Consider the following 19,757-nt stretch of genomic DNA (forward strand, 5'->3'; position numbering starts at 1 on the left):
AACTGTACTGATTCTCTCCCTAGCTCTTTCTATGGATTCCTGTGCTGAGGGAATTCTCCTGCACCGTGGATCCGTAGTCTAGCTTTTTTAAATGTATCCAGGTAAATGGATAGTTTTTTGTTTCATCAGCATCAGAAAAAGCGGTTCCACCACTGATTGGGAGATTTGAGCCATTGGGCTAAATTCTCTGCCTCACACCTCCGGTAGCAGAGTTTCCGAAGAGGCAAAGAATCCAGCGTTGGGGGAGAAATGGGCTGGCGTCGGGATCGACGTTCACGTCTGCGTGCCAGATGGAGCGGGCTGGGCATCATCGTCTCCAAGCCCACGTGATTCTTCAGTCCTCTGGCCCGGGAATCATGTGGCCGAGAACTACTATGGAAAAGCGTGGCCCTGAGAAGTGGACCTCAGGTGGGACAAGGATTTGGATTTGTGTTTATTATCACGTGTACTGAGGTACAGTGAAAAATACACAATGTAAATACAGGCTTCGGGTGAAGCGTAAGGAGTGTAGTCCTATTACAAGGGGGGATAACTCCTTAGGGGAGTTGCCCTCAAAGACCACCTGAGGATCACCTTGCCCCCCCGGCTACAATATAAGACCTTCCCACCCCACCCCACCAGACCCCCCCACACCTACTCCCCCCGAGACTCCCTAAATAAAGAGACTCCTAGAGCAGTGTTCTTCAAACTTTTTTTCCGGGGATCCATTTTTACCAACCGGCCAACCTTCGGGACCCAACCCGGCCGACCTTCGCGACCCATGCCGGCCGACCTTCGCGACCCACGCTGGCCGACCTGCGCGACCCACCATTTTCTCTTACCTTGTTTGCTGCTGACAAAAATGGAGGAAATGGTTTTGGGTCCCTTTGGCCCTCGTACACGCTCCTCCAATGGAACCTGTTGGATGAAGGTGAAGCCTTCCGGTGTCGGAAAGTATGGAGTCTCCATCTGCCCAAAGTTCTGCATTTTTTCCTGTAAAATTTTATCAAATAAATCCCCCCCCGAACATGTAAAGAAAAAGAAAAATGAAATGATTAAATAAATGAAAAATATAAAAATTAAATGAATAAAATAAATGAATAAAAAACCCCTGAACTTGTAAATCAAAAAGCTGCGACCGTTTTTAAAAAAAAGCGGCCGCACTGCACATGCGCACCGATGATCTGGCACGCATGCGCAGTGCGGCTGTTTTTTTTTACATGATCGTGGCCATTTTGAAGGCCGCTTGCAGCCGCCGTTATTAACAGCCGGCAGCTGCGGCTGTTGCGCGTAGATTTGTGCAATCGGGAGCGCCGTGATGGACGGCTCCGCGACCCTCCCGACACCCACCCGCGGGTCGCGCCCCCGAGTTTGACAATGCCTGTCCTGGAGATTCCCTATTTAAGGAACCCACCCAGAGACCTCCTAAGTAAAGAGACTACCCCAGAGACCTCCTAAATAGTGAGACCCCCCCACGGACACCCCAGAAAAGAGACACCTGTCAGGAATTGCCCCAGAAAAGAGATCCCTGTTAGGGAGCCCCCAGAAAAGAGATCCCTGTTAGGGAGCCCCCCTCCCCTTCCTCCCTCCCCCTCCTCCCCCTCCCCCTCCCCTTCCCTCTCCCCCTCCCCCTTCCCTCTCCCTACCCTACCCTCCCCCTCCTCCCCTCCCCCCTCCCCCTCCTCCCCCCATCCCCTCCCCCCCCTCCCTCCCCTCCCCCCCATCCCCTCCCCCCCCTCCCCTCCCTCCCCTCCCCTGCTCCCAGAACAGAGACCCCTGTCTGGAAGCTAGAGAGCAGTTCAGACAGAAGCAGTGTTGTAACACTCACCTGAGCAATACACCTGGTGGCTCAGGCACAGGAAGCAGCACATTTCAATTCCTGGAAAGGGAAAGCAGGGACTTGTGTTTAAACCCCTCAGATCCTAGAGCTGCAAGCCATTCATTCATTTCACTTACTGGGCTGTGATTGACAGCTTCCACACACACAGCTGTCAGCCTTGCTTCATTCATCTTCCTTCACGGATGAGTATCTCTGAAGTGCTCTAACCTCAATATTTATAAACATCAAGCACTTCAAACAGAGTTAAGTGCTGTCAATTTACAGCTGACAACTTCAAAATCACTCAAGTGCGAAGGGAGGTGATTGGAAAGCATTTAACTCTGTGTGAAGTGGTAAGAATCATAGAATCATAGAATTTACAGTGCAGAAGGAGGTCATTTGGCCCATGAAGTCTGCACGGGCCCTTGGAAAGAGCACCACACTTAAGCCCACACCTCCAACCTATCCCCTTAACCCAGTAACCCCACCCAACCTTTTTGGACACTAAGGGCAATTTATCTTGACCAATCCACCTAACCTGCACATCTTTGGACTATGGGAGGAACCCGGAGAACCTGGAGGAAACCCACGCAGACACGAGGAGAATGTGCAGACTCCGCACAGACAGTGACCCAAGCCGGATATCGAACCTAGGACCCTGGAGCTGTGAAGCAACGGTGCTAACCATTGTACTACCGTGCTGCCACGGTTGATGGTCTTCTAAGGAGGGAGGGACATTTCCTGTGTTTAGCATCTGTGGCAAAATCAAAAATATAAAGAAACTACAAGCATTGTATAGAACAATTCGCCTCCATATTATAGGAGCAGCGTTCTTCCCCGTAATGTCAATAATGTCAACTTGATGTAACTGCTCATTAAAGCACAAGATAGGATTAGACCATTGATTTGCTCTTATCCTTCCAGAACACCATTCCTTCTTACTGCAACATCCAGAAACTAATTCCAATTGTTCAGCGATTCTGATACAAGTACAGATGGGGCCAGTGTGTGTGTGCCTGGCAGGGTAATTTGTCCACATTCTGCCAACAGTAGGACAAACATAGCTGGGAAGCTGAGTTTAGTGTATGTTCTTTCATGGAAGGTAGCTAATGTACAATGTGTTATACTTTTGTTTCTTCACTTCCAAGAGTCCTAGTCAGCCCTGCTTCAAATGATATTCAGATAACATAACTAACTCTGTCTCTACTGACTGTTCTGAATATAAAAGGCCAGCAGTGCCATTTAACCTTTCTCAAAATGCAGTTTAGTCAACGCTCTGGAGTCTACAGGTGCATAAATTCCTTCTATAACTGTTATACATGTAATTTATGAGAAAGGAATGCTTCTTCAAACCTGTAAGTGCTTCATCAAATTGATCGATTTAAAAACCGATGGAAAAAATCTCTTCATTTATAAAGATTAAAAACTGAGAAGTCTTAAATGAATAGTATGTATTTCCAGTAAAACACAGCAGTGGTTTACTGTACAGTAGCTAAATGATATGATAGTGATGGGTAGCCTATACTTCAGGCCGTAATCTGAACAATTGTTGTGTATGTTGGATACAGCAGGTTACTGTGAAAACATTTTTTTCCCATGATTGAGTGGGGATATTATGATAGCACGTGTTTATCCTCCCAGCACTCTGTTCCTGCTGTGTGACCTTGTTGCTGAAACGTGGGGCAGGGTTTTCAACTCTTTATCCCAGGAGAAATATTGGGACCTGTAGTGGATCAGGAACCCGACTACTGCTTGAACCGGCTTTTCTGTGGCTGCATAACGGAGTCATAGCTTTCTTCTTCATGTTGGAAATGTTTATTGCCTGGCACTTTAGTGACATAGAGTCCGCGGCTGGAAAGGTGGGGGGAGTAAACCTGGCTCCAGGAATTTAAAATTTTAACTCAATCCATCAACCGATAGGAGATTGGGTCATTAAGTAAAATGTAGTTTTGTGCAATCTATTTTGATGAATTTGCATTATGGACAGAAGCAATTAGGATGGGTTGTGCTGTCTTTACTTCCCCAATTAGGTAACCGGATTTCCTTTCAGCATCAGTCATTAGTTAAGGTAGTTTACATTGGTGTGAAAGAAACTGCGACCTGGGAGAGAGAAGGCAGTCAGAGGCTGGCAGAGATTAGGGTTCAGCTGGTTAAGCTGGAGAGCTCTGAAACAATAAGAGGCTGGCTGTAAAAAGGGAGGAACAAAATGAGAGCACAGATGTTGGCCCTTAGTTAGTCAGAACCAAATAGCTACGTTCATCATCCAAGTCAGAACACATAGTCACACTATAATGATAAGGGTGGCACAGTGGCTAGCACTGCTGCCTCACAGCGCCAGGGACCTGGGTTCAATTTCGGCCTTGGTTCGGTGTGGAGTTTGCACTTTCTCCCCGTGCCTGCGTGGGTTTCCTCCGGGTGCCCCGGTTTCCTCCCACAGTCCAAAGATGTGCAGGTTAGGTGGATTGGCCATGTTAAGTTGCCCCTTAGTGTCCAAAAGGTTAGCTGAAGTTTTGGGGATAGTGCGGGGTGTGCTTAGGTGGGTGCTCCTTCGGAGGGGCAGTGCAGACTCGATGGGCTGAATAGCCTCCTTCTATACTATCGGGATTGATTCCATGATAATTCTATAATGTTTTGGTGAGTTATAAAACGTTGAATAACAGCGTGGGGTTTGGAAACTTATCATGCTCTCCTATCTGGGCGATTGGAACTGCTTTTAGGCATATCTGGAGTGTTCTTGCGTGGCATGGTGGTACAGTAGTTGGTACCACTGCCTCACAGCGCCGAGGACCAGGGTTCAATCCTGGCCCCGAGTCATTGACCATGTGGAGTTTACACATTCTCTCCATTTCAGTGTGGGCCTCACCCCAACAACTTAAAGATGTGCAGGCTACGTAGATGGATTGGCCACGCTAAATTGCCCCTTAATCGAAAAAATGAAAACAAAATATCTGGAGTGTTCCTAACTGACAGGAATCTGTGCCTATTAGGTCTCTGGAGCTGCTGAGTGGGTAGGCAATGTCTAGAAGAGATAAAGGAGGTAGAAGAGAATGTTTTTCTTTATTGTACTTGGCAGTGAGATGTGTAAGTGAGACTATCTGTTCTGGTCAGTCTATATACTGGAAAGGGGAGGTTTGGCTCTTCTTCACTGGCCAGAGGGTTTGGGGGTTATTATTAATCCTGAGAATTTTTTGTTCTTGAATTAAAACCTATTTTTAACCTCATGTAAGACCTATAGTCAAGCGATATGCTTCCTGTTTCCGAATAGCTGAATCTGTAGCCTGAGGCCTGACTGAATTATTCGGTAGTATAAAGGTGCTAGGGGAAGTGCTGGGAGTGTTCACCCTCATGATCCAAAGACCAAATTCAAAGCTCTTGTTTGAATGAATCAGAAATTTTGCTCCCATTGCTCTGGATGCTGCTTTATTCCGTACATATGTAACTCGAACAGAGGCATTACAGGTTTCTTGTCCTTAACCACAGTGAGAGTATTTTTAAAATTATTTTTATAAATTTAGAATACCCAATTCTTTTTTTCCCCAATTAAGGGGAAATTTAGCGTGGCCAATCTACCTACCTTCTTTGGGTTGTGGGGTGAGACCCATGCAGACACGGGGAGAATGTGCAAATTCCACATGGACAGTGACCAGGGGCCGGGATCGAACCTGGGTCCTCGGCGGCATGAGGCAGCACTGCTAACCACTGCGCCACCGTGCAGTATTTTGCGTATTAGTTTAAACAAATCACCACCGACCAACCTAAGTACAAATAGTGACATGCTAAGCATGCATTGTTCAGTTTAAAGTATCTTTTTTAATGTGCAGGGTAAAATAACAATCTGACAGGCTATTTAATTGTAATATTTCTCTGATGTAAGTTCCGAGTACTTCTGTTACAGTTATTCGGCGCTTATTTGCTTGAATATTAATAGAAAAGCGTCCGACAGTAAAGGTTTCTGACAGTAAGGATAATGTCTGATGCTGGGTGATTTATAAGTAAGGATTGATCTATGTTTGCTGCAGTTCTGAGGCAGTGATTGTGGAAACCAGCACTGTTTTGCACGATGAAGTGTAGTCATGCATTTAATTAGTAGGCTGGAAAGGAACCTAGCAATTTAAAAGGGCAATAAAACACGTCATTAATTTTTAGATTAAAACCTCATTTACTCCCTGCTGTCTCTTCACACTTTGCCCTGATGGTTTACTTCCTAATGCCAGTTGCAGTTAGATTCACAAAACTCTAGCTGTGGAAACAGATTGGCAAATATTCCCAATTTCTCTTTTGTCTGTCGGACAGATTCTCCGAGTCCCCCAGCTACGGTGTCTCTCGGTGGCTCACCGTTCCCCAGCGGTGGGATTGCGTGTTCCCGCCGCTTGTCAATGGGATTTCCCATTGTAGCCACCACAAGCCGCTGGGAAATCAGCGGACGGGAGCGTGCCGCCGGAAGGAACAGAGAATCCTAACGGCAGGAGATTTCCGGCCACTTTAGTAACTGGCAATATGGAAAAAATACAATTCCTGCCGTTACAAACCTGGGTCGAAGGTCAAGTGGAAAACTAATTTTAATCCTGACAAAATTAATAGAGTAAAACACTAGATCAGAACATAAAAGGCAGCTGTGGGACTGAGTCAAGTTGTCTTCGATAATGACATTTTTATGCTGTTAGCACGTCACCACAAAGTGTGTTTATATATTCAAATCCCCCCCCAATTTTATTTTGCATACAGGTGCCAAACTGGAGAGTGAGAAACGGTTAGCTGGGGGTCTGCCTAAATTGTTTTCATACGTTAAGGAAAGGATGAATGAAAGGAATAAAGAAATAGCTGTGAAGAAGAATCATTCTGGACTCGAAACGTTAATTCTGCTTCTCTCTCTGCACAGGTGCTGCCAGATCTGCTGCATTTTTTCAGCCATTTTCTTTCAGACTTTTATTTCAGACTTTCAGCATCTGCAGTATTTTTGCTTTCATTATAAAGAGCTAAGTTGCTCTATAATCTATTGTACAAGAGAAGAACCTCCTCTCTGCTTATCATCTCCACAGAAGACCTTGGGCGGGAATCTCCAACCCCCCGCCGGGTCGGAGAATCGCCGGGGGGGCGGCATGAATCCCGCCCCCGCCGGCCGCCGAATTCTCTGGCACCGGAGATTCGGCGGGGATGGGAATCGCCACGCACTGGTCGGCGGGGCCCCGCGGCGTGAATTGAAGTCCCTGCTGTTGCTATGCCGGTCCCGCCGGCGTGAATTGAACCAGGTCCCTTACCGGCAGCGCGAGCGGGCTCTGGGGTCCTGGGGGGGGGGGGCGGTCTGGCCCCGGGGGGGTGCCCACCCCCACCTCCCCCTGGTGGCCTGGCCCACGATCGGGGCCCACCGATCCACGGGTGGGCCTGTGGCGTGGGGGCACTCTTTTACTACGCGTCGGCCATGTAAGTCTCCACAATGGCCAAGGCGTAGGTGACCCCCCCCCCTGCGCATGCGCAGGGATGACGTCAGCAGCCGCTGACGCTCCCGCGCATGCGCGAACTCCCGCCAGCCGGTGGAGTCACTTCGGCCCCGGTTGGCGTGGCGCCAAAGGCTTTCCACACTAGCCGGCGGGGCGCCAACCACTCTGGGGCAGGCCTAACCCCTAAAGGTGCGAGCTTGGCCCCTAAAGGGGCGGAGGAATCCGCCCCTTTGGGGCGGCCCAATGCCGGAGTGGTTCACTCCATTCCATCCCGGCGGGGCGGGGGGGTCCTGGCTGTAGGGGAGAATCCCAGCCCTTGTCTGAGAACTGGAACTTCCTGTCCTAAAGTGCAATATCATAACATGGGGAAACAATTTCATGCAAGACAAATTATAACTGGGTCATCTCTCTTCTCCATACCTTTAATCAGAACAAATACCTGGGGGTTTTCTGATAGTTTTGTTTGTATTTTTGTTCTCTCTTTCAAAAAAATGACCGATGACAGAAACTCTTTCAGACAATAGGAAGTAAATTAATTAATCCAACATTCTGTGCACAGACTTTTTAAAAATTCTCTCATGGGATATGGGTGTCTCTGGCTTGGCCAGCATTTATTGCCCAGACCTAATTGGCCTTGAGAAAGTGGTGATGGAAGTTGGATGCTAATTAAGTCTTACCTGGGATGGCATAGTAGCACAGTGGGTAGCACTGTTGCTTCACAATTCCAGGGTCCCAAGGTTCGATTCCCAGTTTGGGTCACTCCTTGTCTGGAGTCGGCATGTTCTATCTGTGGCTGCGTGGGTTTCCTCCGGGTGCTCAGATTTCCTCCCACAAGTCCCAAAAGACGTGCTGTTAGGTCATTTTGACATTCTGAATTCTCCCTCTGTGTACCCGAACAGGTGCCGGAATGTGGCGACTAGGGGCTTTTCACAGTAACTTCATTGCAGTGTTAATGTAAGCCTACTTGTGACAATAAAAATTATTATTAAATTGAACCTTGCAGACATCTTTTCAATTCTGAACGAACTGAACCTAAATTGCAAGGAAAGGATGACGATTGCTTTCGGCCCTGTGAAGAAATTGATGCTTTCCAAAAGTCATTTAAAGTTTGGCAAAACTACTACATATTCCCCACACTGCTATGACACATTGAAGAAAATAGTGTTCGTAGGAAAATGTTTCCAAACAATGACCTAACCAGCTGCCTCCTTAATCCTTATTATAACTTTGCTGTTCTTCACTTTCTGACCGCGTAACTATTCAATGCTTCAAAAATCTGTGTGCTAGTCGTGCTGGTTGGTAATGCCAAGCAGCACAGCAAATGCTCAATAAATTTATTGTGACAAACATAATTCATGTAAACTAGCATGGTTACACAATCTGTACTTTCATCCAGTTTGTATTGAGAACTCTTGTGCTGACTTTAAACAAGAAAAAAGCTGGACATCTAAAGTTTCAGCAATATCACAAATTCAGTGAGCCGCTGTGTTATCACTGCGTGGGATGCATTTCAGTTTTTTGTCTGACCTCTCATCTAGGACCATAAGAACCATGTGTAATGCTGCAGGAAGAATTAATCTGTCTGCTATAGTGTGGGGCATTTTCTGTTCAGCTACATTTTAAATTGCCATGTAAGAGGCTAATTGAGCTTTGTCATTCAAGTTCTTGCCACATCCTTCAAAATAAAAATCGAGAGGTTTGTCCTCAAACTCGCCATGTTTAGTATTCAAATGCCTCTGAAATTTTGAGGATTTTAAACTTTCATTCACCAATACATCCCTGCATATAACACACATGGGCTTTGCTTCCTGATTTGCAATGGCACAATTAACAAAGCCACACCTCAAGAAATCATCTTTATACTGCTTTGTTCCTGAGTTAATATTCTTCTTTGTAGGGAATATACAGGCTGTTCATCAGAGGCACTGAAGCTCTGTACAGAGCTAACACTAGCATGCTCTGTCCTGCCATGGACTCTCCTTGGCAGCTCTCTCCAGCAGATTCAGGTGTGAGATCCAGGCCAGTAGGTACACTGCTTAGTTGTGTCTCTGGCCATCTCTTCCTTGTAACAAAATGATCCATCTTCACAGTCCTCTTGCTTTGCTTGCTAGCAGCTAGAAAATAGAAGAATCCCTGCTCTGAGATTTTGTGCCAAACGCACGTACGTATAGGGTGCTTCGCGTCAAGTGTATGTGCAGGGCCGGTGGCCTGCTCACTGCTGCCACATATGGCTGGAAGACTGCACACAGCCTCATTTTGTTCTTATTTAAAAGCTGGTAATAGCCCCATTCTCAATTGAAAAGCTGAATGCCTGCAGGGTGCTTCTCCCATAATCGGAAATGCCGCAACTGATCAATCTGCGACCCTCCTGATGCCCACCGTCGACCCACCAGTGGGACGCAACCCGCACTTTGAAAAACCCTGTTGTAGATGGCACACACTGCTGCCACTGTCCGCTGGTGATGGAAGGAGTGAATGTTTGTTGATGGGGTGCCAATCAAGCGGGCTGCTTTGTCCTGGATGATGTTGAGCTTCTTTAGTGTTGTTGGAGTGGTACCCATCCAGGCAAGTGGAGAGTATCCCATCTGTCACGAAGCACACTGATGTTATCTCCAAGGGTAACCCAACTTTGGAACACCAGTTCGTGGGGGTATATAGTTTTATTTTGGTGTGAGGAGACAAGTGAAATCCCAGTGAGAATAAATAGCCCAGTCGTCATGTAACAATTATTATGGACAATTTATTAAAGCAAAGAAAAGACAAAAACACACAATAAGAACTAGTCTACTCCTGAAATTAAGATGTATGAATTATTAAATGCACACAGTTTCTATAGAACGGACTCCTTGTTACAAAATATATCTATGATACCCAAACTCTGTAAGGCTTCCCCTGTTCCCCAAACAACATCCAAATTGAATAACCAGCTATTGTTACCACACAATAGAGGTATGATACTCAGATTAGGGAATTGTCTTTTTCTTGGTCCAGCAAAGCTATATTAAAACTGTTACAAAGGTTTACTGCACTGCATTGGCTCTAGCACTTAGAAGCTTGTTCATTGTAAGCTTGGCCTTCAGGCTTGGTCTCTGCTTTCTGAGACTGTGAGATGGTAACGGACTCTCCTGACTTTTCAGGGTCTAGGCAATTATATCTTTGTTGTTCTTTGATTCTGCCTTCTGTGTTTTTGGCTGTCTGCCCCCATCAACCTCCTTCACCATACATTAACTTATGTATATCTCAGGGACCTTCCCAACCGTCTATAATCTGTTTCTCCTTCATATGTTATTCACACTTGATTATTATCTAAACTGCCATTCTAAACTCGGTTCTGGGAGAGTCGCATCCCAATTGAGGCCCCTTCAAATACTGTCCACTGTTGTCTCCAGCTAGGTTCATGACTCATCACACTCTTAACCTGTGCCTTGTGGATAACGCAGAGGCTTTGGGGAGTCAGGAGGTGAGTTCCTCTGCAGAATTCCCAGCCTCTGACCTGATCTTGTAACCACAGTATATATATATGGATTATATAGTCATAATAATCTTTATTATTGTCACAAGTAGGCTTACATTAACGCTGCAATGAAGTTACTGTGTAAATCCTCTAGTTTCCACACTCTGGCACCTGTTCAGGTACATTGGGGGAGAATTAAGAATGTCCAATTCTCTTAACAAGCACATCTTTTGGGACTCGTGGAAGGAACCCACGCACCATGGGGAGAACATGCAGACTCCGCACAGACGGTGACCCAAGGCAGGAAGCGAACCCGGGTCCCTGGCGCTGTGAAGCAAAAGCGCTAACCACTGTGCTACCTTGCTGCCCACAGTAACTGTTCAATGCTCACCCCTAGGATGTTATTGGAGGGGATTCAGTAATGGTAATGCCATTGAATGGTTAATCTCAGGTAGACTGGGTATTTTATCTGACTGCAAATGGCAGCCATTGGTGTGTTTGTGAGATATACAGTGAGCAATGATCTGATCAGGGCAGACATTATCTTGTAGGATAGCTCTGATGTGCCTATTTCAGCATCAAGCTGGTGCTGTGAGAGAATGGGTTGGGCCCTATTTACGAGGTTGTCAATAAGGCCAATTTTATTGCGCCTGGAACTGTAGGGAAGCCAACATTGGCTTGCGGTAGACAGTAATCGAGAACCCATTGGCAGATTTCTCACCTAGTCCGTCACAAAAGGGGCTGATTTGATTGCTCCATTTCAAAAGTGAATTTGAAGGAGACCATTTAGGTGTGTAAGGTCATTGTTACATTCAGCTGCAGATTCAAACATAGCACCCGTATCATCTACACATCGGGAATATGCAAGGGGTAAGAGGCTGGGTGTTACTCCCCTGGAACCTGGGAAAGGTGTCTGTGAGAGCTGGGCTTGGAGGAGATTCCTTGGCAACACCATCTATTTGGACATACACTGTCATTAAAACTGAATTCAACTTTGTGAGTTGCTGAGTTACTAAGTTCAACAAACACAGATTCAGAAAATGGTGGTGTGTATAGATCGGCAAGATATAGGTGACATGGTGCAAATATCTCTGGTTTCCTTGAGTGTTACATTACTGAATAGGCTCACAATGCTCAATAAGCACATGGACATGGTTATGGATATGCAAGTCCTGTATTGTCTTCGCAAAGGTGGAGGTGTTCTTCATTGTGTTCATGGAAACTCACCCAACTATTTGGCCAATTCACGTTGTGCAAAACCAATCACAGTTTAAAATTTATTTTTTAATACTCTTGATTGTCACAAGTAGGTTGTAATGAAGTAACTGTGAAAAGCCCTTAGTCGCCACACTCTGGCACCTGTTTGGGTACACGGAAGGAGAATTCAGAATGTCCAAATGAACTAACAGCACGATTTTCGGGATTTGTGGGAGGAAACCAGAGCACCCATAGAACATTGCAGCGCAGTACAGGCCCTTCGGCCCTCGATGTTGTGCCGACCTGTGAAACCACTCTGAAGCCCATCTACACTATTCCCTTATCATCCATATGTCTATCCAATGACCATTTGAATGCCCTTAGTGTTGGTGAGTCCACTACTTTTGCAGGCAGGGCATTCCACGCCCTTACTACTCTCTGAGTAAAGAACCTACCTCCGACATCTGTCCTATATCTATCTCCCCTCAATTTAAAGCTATGTCCCCTCGTGCTAGACATCACCATCCGAGGAAAAAGGCTCTCTCTGTCCACCCTAGCCAATCCTCTGATTATCTTGTATGCCTCAATTAAGTCACCTCTTAACCTTCTTCTCTCTAATGAAAACAGCCTCAAGTCCCTCAGCCTTTCCTCATAAGATCTTCCCTCCATACCAGGCAACATTCTGATAAATCTCCTCTGCACCCTTTCCAATGCTTCCACATCCTTCCTATAATGCGGGGACCAGAATTGCACGCAATACTCCAAATGCGGCCGCACCAGAGTTTTGTACAGCTGCAACATGACCTCATGGCTCCGAAACTCAATCCCTCTACCAATAAAAGCTAACACTCCATACGCCTTCTTAACAACCCTCTCAACCTGGGTGGCAACTTTCAGGGATCTATGTACATGGACACCGAGATCTCTCTGCTCATCCACACTGCCAAGAATCTTACCATCAGCCCAGTACTCTGTCTTCCTGTTATTCCTTCCAAAATGAATCACCTCACACTTTTCTGCATTAAACTCCATTTGCCACCTCTCAGCCCAGCGCTGCAGCTTATTTATGTCACTCTGTAACTTGTAACATCCTTCCGCACTGTCCACAACTCTACCATCTTTAGTGTCATCTGCAAATTTACTCACCCATCCTTCTACACCCTCCTCCAGGTCATTTATAAAAATTACAAACAGTAGTGGCCCCAAAACAGATCCTTGTGGTACACCACTAGTAACTGGACTCCAGTCTGAACATTTCCCATCAACCACCACACTTTGTCGTCTTCCAGCTAGCCAATTTCTGATCCAAACTGCTAAATCACCCTGAATCCCATGCCGCCGTATTTTCTGCAGTAGCCTACTGTGGGGAACCTTATCAAACGCTTTACTGAAATCCATACACACCATATCAACTGCTTTACCCTCATCCACCTGTTTGGTCACTTTCTCAAAGAACACAATAAGGTTTGTGAGGCACGACCTACCCTTCACAAAACCGTGTTGACTATCTCTAATCAAATTATTCCTTTCCAGATGATTATACATCCTATCTCTTGTAAACCTTTCCAAGATTTTGCCCACAAAGAAGTAAGGCTCACTGGTCTATAGTTGCCGGGGTTGTCTCTACTTCCCTTCTTGAACAAGGGGACAACATTTGCTATCCTCCAGTCTTCTGGCACTATTCCTGTAGACAAAGCTGACTTAAAGATCAAATCCAAAGGCTCAGCAATCTCCTCCCTATCTTCCCAGAGAATCCTAGGATAAATCCCATCCGGCCCAGGGGACATATCTATTTTCACACCTTCCAGAATTGCTAACACCTCCTCCTGATGAACCTCAAGCCCTTCTAGTCTGGTAGCCTGAATCTCAGTATTCTCCTCGACAACACTATCTTTTTCCTGTGTGAATACTGACGAAAAATATTCATTTAGCACCTCTCCTATCTCCTCGGACTCCACGCACAGCTTCCCGCTACTGTCCTTGACTGGCCCTACTCTTACCCTAGTCATTCTTTTATTCCTGACATATCTATAGAAAGCTTTAGGGTTATCATAAGAACATAAGAACTAGGAGCAGGAGTAGGCCATCTGGCCCCTTGAGCCTGCTCCACCATTCAATGAGATCATGGCTGATCTTTTGTGGACTCAGCTCCACTTTCCTTGATCCTACCTGCCAAGGACTTCTCATGTCCCCTCCTGGCTCTTCTTAGCTCGCTCTTTAGGTCCATCCTAGCTAACTTGTAACTCTCGAGCGCCCTAAGTGAACCTTCATGCCTCATTTTTACATATGCCTCCTTCTTCCTCTTGACAAGTGTTTCGACTGCTTTAGTAAACCACGGTTCCCTTGCACGACCACTTCCTCCCTGCCTGACAGGCACATACTTATCAAGGACACGCAGTAGCTGTTCCTTGAACAAGCTCCACATTTCCATTGTGCCCATTCCCTGCAGTTTTCCTCTCCATCCGATGCATCCTAAGTCTTGCCACATCGCGTCATAATTGCCTTTCCCCCAGATATAACTCTTGCCCTCCGGTATATACGTATCCCTTTCCATCACTAAAGTAAACGTAATCGAATTGTGGTCACTATCACCGAAGTACTCACCTACCTCCAAATCCAACACCTGTCCTGGTTCATTATCCAGTACCAAATCCAATATGGCCTCGCCTCTCGTTGGCCTATCTACATACTGTGTCAGGAAACCCTCCTGCACACATTGGACAAAAACGGACCCATCTAAAGTACTCGAACTACAGCATTTCCAGTCATTATTTGGAAAGTTAAAGTCCCCCATAACAACTACCCTGTTGCTTTCGCTCCTATCCAGAAGCATCTCCGGAACTTTTCGGAGGCCTATAGAAAACTCCTAACAGGGTGACCTCTCCTTTTCTGTTTCTAACCTCAGCCCATACTACCTCAGTAGACGAGTCCTCATCAAACGTCCTTTCTGACCCCGTAATACTGTCCTTGACTACCAATGCCACCCCTCCCCCTCTTTTACCACCTTCCCTGAGCTTACTGAAATATCTAAACCCCAGCACCTGCAACAACCATTCCTGTCCCTGCTCTATCCGTGTCTCCGAAATGGCCACAACATCGAAGTCCCATGTACCAACCCATGCCGCAAGTTCACCCACCTTATTCCGGATGCTCCTGGCATTGAAGAAGACACACTTTAAACCACCTTCCTGCCTGCCGGTACACTCCTGCAACTTTGAAACCTTACTAATGACCTCACTACTCTCAACCTCTTTCATAGAATCATAGAATTTACAGTGCAGAAGGAGGCCATTCGGCCCATCGAGTCTGCACCGGCTCTTGGAAAGAGCACCCTACCCAAGGTCAACACCGCCACCCTATCCCCATAACCCAGTAATCCCATAACCCAGTAACCCAGTAACCCCACCCAACACTAAGGGCAATTTTGGACACTAAGGGCAATTTATCATGGCCAATCCACCTAACCTGCACATCTTTGGACTGTGGGAGGAAACCGGAGCACCCGGAGGAAACCCACGCACACACGGGGAGGATGTGCAGACTCCGCACAGACAGTGACCCAAGCTGGAATCGAACCTGGGACCCTGGAGCTGTGAAGCAATTGTGCTATCCACAAGGCTACCGTGCTGCCCCTCCTGTATACTGGAGCTACAATTCAGGTTCCCAAGCCCCTGCTGAACTAGTTTAAACCCTCCCTAAGAGCATTAGAAAATTTCCCCCCCCCCAGGATATTGGTACCCCTCTGGTCCAGGTGTAGACCATCCCGTTTGTAGAGGTCCCACCGACCCCAGAATGAGCCCCAATTATCCAGAAATCTGAAACCCTCCCTCCTGCACCATCCCTGTAGCCACGTGTTCAACTCCTCTCTCTCCCTATTCCTCGTCTCGCTAGCACGTGGCATGGGTAACAACCCAGAGATAATAACTCTGTTTGTCCTGGATCTAAGTTTCCACCCTAGCTCCCTGAATTCCTGCCTTTCATCCCTATCCCTTTCCCTACCTATGTCGTTGGTACCTACCCGGACCACGACTTGGGGCTGCTCCCCTCCTCCTTAAGGATCCCGAAAACACGATCCGAGACATCACGGACCCTGGCACCTGGGAGGCAACACACCAACCGCGAGTGTCTCTCGTTCCCACAGAATCTCCTATCTATCCCCCTAACTATGGAGTCTCCAATGACTAATGCTCTGCTCCTCTCCCCCCTGCCCTTCTGAGCAACAGGGACAGACTCTGTGCCAGAGACCTGTACCCCATGGCTTAACCCTGGTAAGTCCCCCCCCCCAACAGTATACAAAGCGGTATACATGTTACTAAGGGGAACGACCACAGGGGATCCCTGTACTGACTGCTTCCTCCCAGCCCCTCTCACCGTCACCCATCTATCTTTATTCTTCAGAGTAATTACATCCCTGAAGCTTCTATCTATGACCACCTCTGCCTCCCAAATGATCCGAAGTTCATCCAGCTCCAGTTCCCTAACGCGGTTTCTCAGGAGCTGGAGATGGGTGCACTGCCCACAGATGAAATCAGCAGGGACATTGACGGCATCCCTCACCTCAAACATTCTGCAGGAGGAACATTGCACTACCTTCCCTGCCATCCCCTCTAGATGAAAAAAGAAAAAGAAAGAAAGAGCTTACCTGTTATTCACTTCCCTTCTCAGCAAGCACTCACTCAGCAACCTCAGCAACACGATAACACCTGAGGGAAAATAAAGGAATAACTACTTACCAGTCAATCCCTTACCTGCAGGCTGTGACATCACGGTTCAACTTCTTTCTACTTCTACCTGCCCTCGAGCCTTCCTTTTGATCTTTACAGCAGTGGGGGTTTTTTTGGTTAGAGGAGGGGGTAGGGAGGGAAACACTGAAGAAGTGTTTCGGGTTTAAGTGCCACTTGACAGCTCCTCCACAAACCACCTTCAAATTAGAGTGACCGCACCGGACGTATGCAAATTTTCCCCGCAACAGCCAAACAGCAGCTCCGCTCTACTGCCCTCTGCTGGATGCTTGTCTTCACTTGAACAACTAGAGTCTCTTGCACAGGTTCACCTTAATGTTAGAGTGACTGCACCGGACGTATGCAAATTTTCCCCGCAACAGCCAATCAGCAGCTCCGCCCTACTGCCCTCTGCTGGATCACCCAGAAGAAACCCAGGCAGACATGGGGAGAACATGCAGACTTCACACTGACAGTGACCCAAGCAGGAATTGAACCTGGGACCCTGGCTTTTTGAAGCAATAACGCTAACCACTGTACAACCTGAGGACATAAAGAATTTTGTTTACACTTTGTCATCTTGGGCAGCCCATATATATATACCTAAATATATATATAAAATCAGTGAAGCTAAAAAGCAGAATGCACCATCCATTTCCAGCTCGTCCATCATGATTCGTACCTAATTCCCACAAATATTCCCGGCTGGGAGAGCTTTTTCACGTTAGCTGGTGCACATTCCCTGCATTGGTCCATGATCACGTCAATAGGTTCAGCCAGGGAGCCACCCAAAGAGTTTCTTGCTGATTAGTCACTCACCTTCATGTTTGGAAACATGAGCCAGCTTAACAAAAGTAAGGAACAAGATTGGTTTTCTAAGTGGAGAGAAAGGGAGAGAGAAGGACACATCCTGATTGTCAAGAATTGAATGCTCAGATGCTTTCATTTAAAAAAAAAGCAACCCTTAAGATCCCTAAAATAATATAAAATGGGACTGTTTTTTTAAGGTAAGCTCTTTCATCCAACTTCCTTCCCCCCCCCCCCATTTGTATTGAAATCATTCATGCTGGGCTTTGGTTTTGAAGTCAGTGACAGCATTCTGCTTAACTCGCCCATGGGTCATTTAGTAGATTTTCTGGTTGGCAGGATAGTTCAGGCACCCCAAGTACAATTCTAAAGCTGCTGCTGGTGCCCTCAGTTCAGCTAATTCAATCCAGCATCGGGGCTTTAACACTGGACCTCTCGGTCTGTAAGCTCATTAGCCTCTAGTCTGAAGTGTATTTACTCACCGGCTGACAAAGATCAATCTCACTTTTTAATCTCATGTTTGCCACACGAGCGGGACATGGGGCACCCCGACCTCCCTCCAGGTGTCCCTTTCCCGCAAGGTGTCAGGGAGAGGGCTTTGGGTACCCACAGGGAAGAGAAGCATCAGGCGGAGGCCCCCTGGGACCTCCACTCAGGCCTCTATGAGGGTGCCTGGCAGTTCCGAATCTCCTTTGTCTGTGACCCCATCAGCCCAGCCCTGGGACCACAGAGGCAGCGCCTGCCCCAGAGCACAAAGGCCCTCGTTGCACACCATCACCTGCTGCTGGGTGCCCCACTTGGTCAAGTCTCCACTGGCAAAAGGCAGCACCAACATCGAGAGGCCCCACTGGCAGCAGGCGGGTCCAACATCGAGAGGCTCCATCATCGAGAGGCCCCACTGGCAGCAGGCGGGTCCAGCACCGAGAGGCTCCATCGTCACAAGGCTCCACTGGCGGCAGGAACTCCATCGAGAGGCTCCACTGGAAGCAGGAACTCCATCATCGAGAGGCCCCACTGGCAGCAGGCGGGTCCAACATCGAGAGGCTCCATCATCGAGAGGCCCCACTGGCAGCAGGCGGGTCCAGCACCGAGAGGCTCCATCGTCACAAGGCTCCACTGGCGGCAGGAACTCCATCGAGAGGCTCCACTGGAAGCAGGAACTCCATCATCGAGAGGCTCCACTGGGAGCAGGAACTCCAGCGAGAGGCTCCACTGGCGGCAGGAACTCCAGCGAGAGGCTCCACTGGCGGCAGGAACTCCAGCGAGAGGCTCCACTGGCGGCAGGAACTCCAGCGCGAGGCTCCACTGGCGGCAGGCGCTCCATCATTGAGAGGCTCATGGCAGAGGTGACATGGCTATAGCAAGCCAGGTAGGACACCTAGTAACGATTGCATTTCAAAACCCAAACACCTGCCACAAATCCTGCCGCTGGCAGTGGGCAATGACTCCACCCATTGTATTTAAACTGAATTAGCACATTTATCACCTGGCATGGTTGGTTCAATGTTACGCCATATGGTGCATTTACCCACTAGGTCAGTGGACTGGCAGGAGTCTGTTTGCATCAGATGAAACATTGGCAGTCAGCTATTTCTAAGTTTTAGACATTACATTTTAAAACGGAGTAAAGTTCTACATGAAAACCTCCTGGAGAGTTTAAAATGTTTTAGATCTAAAATTTACCATTACAAAGTCTTACACCCAGGCAGTGGAATGAATGCGGACACTACAATCTATCTCTTCAAACTAGTTCAAAGGTTTATGAAACCAGACATGAAGGGTAAATGAAAAGGCTAATTTCAGTCTCCTTGTGCTGGTCAGTGTGCACAGTACAAAGCCCTTTTTATATTATTGCCGTCATTGGTATTTTTGTTATTAAAATGCAATGTGGACTGAATAGTCATAGCTCATTATGTACAAAATAAATAGGTTGCTTTCATCAAACTTTATATCTACAATTATAAATTAAATCTACATAATTTACATTACTTTGTACCTGTTCCGACGAAATGATCTACCTCAGCAATTCTCCTGTGGTTAGTGAATGATGGAAGATGCTTCAATTCCCAATATGCCATTCTCAGAGCTCAATAATTATCTGGTCCTTAGGGGGGGAAAAAAATAATAAAACTTTAGAACAATTTGTCTTACTTGTGTTTGATTTCATTGATACTAATATCTTGGATGAAAGTGAAATGGTGTTCGTTCGTTCTTTATTTTGCATAATTTTATTTTTAGGACCTCAGTGTTTGAAGATTGGTAAGCGTTGGAGTTCTCGATGTCTTCACGATGGAGCTTGCTATGATCTTATTAATGGTTTTAGCTTTGTTTGTCCAGCTGGA

At 46.9% G+C, this 19,757-nt stretch overlaps 1 long non-coding RNA gene across 1 annotated transcript; it reads right to left on the minus strand.

Annotated features, from left to right (window-relative positions):
* Positions 1-825: 825 nt before the first annotated feature.
* Positions 826-19,509, minus strand: LOC140398833 (uncharacterized). Its single transcript, XR_011937582.1, has 3 exons — positions 19,412-19,509; positions 1,808-1,858; positions 826-972 (listed from the first exon to the last, which is right to left on the minus strand). It is a non-coding gene; the product is annotated as an uncharacterized lncRNA (long non-coding RNA).
* Between the last annotated feature and the right edge of the window lie 248 nt (positions 19,510-19,757).

This window comes from Scyliorhinus torazame, chromosome 22 (assembly GCF_047496885.1).
Source record: "Scyliorhinus torazame isolate Kashiwa2021f chromosome 22, sScyTor2.1, whole genome shotgun sequence".
Classification (NCBI taxonomy): Eukaryota; Metazoa; Chordata; class Chondrichthyes; order Carcharhiniformes; family Scyliorhinidae; genus Scyliorhinus; species Scyliorhinus torazame.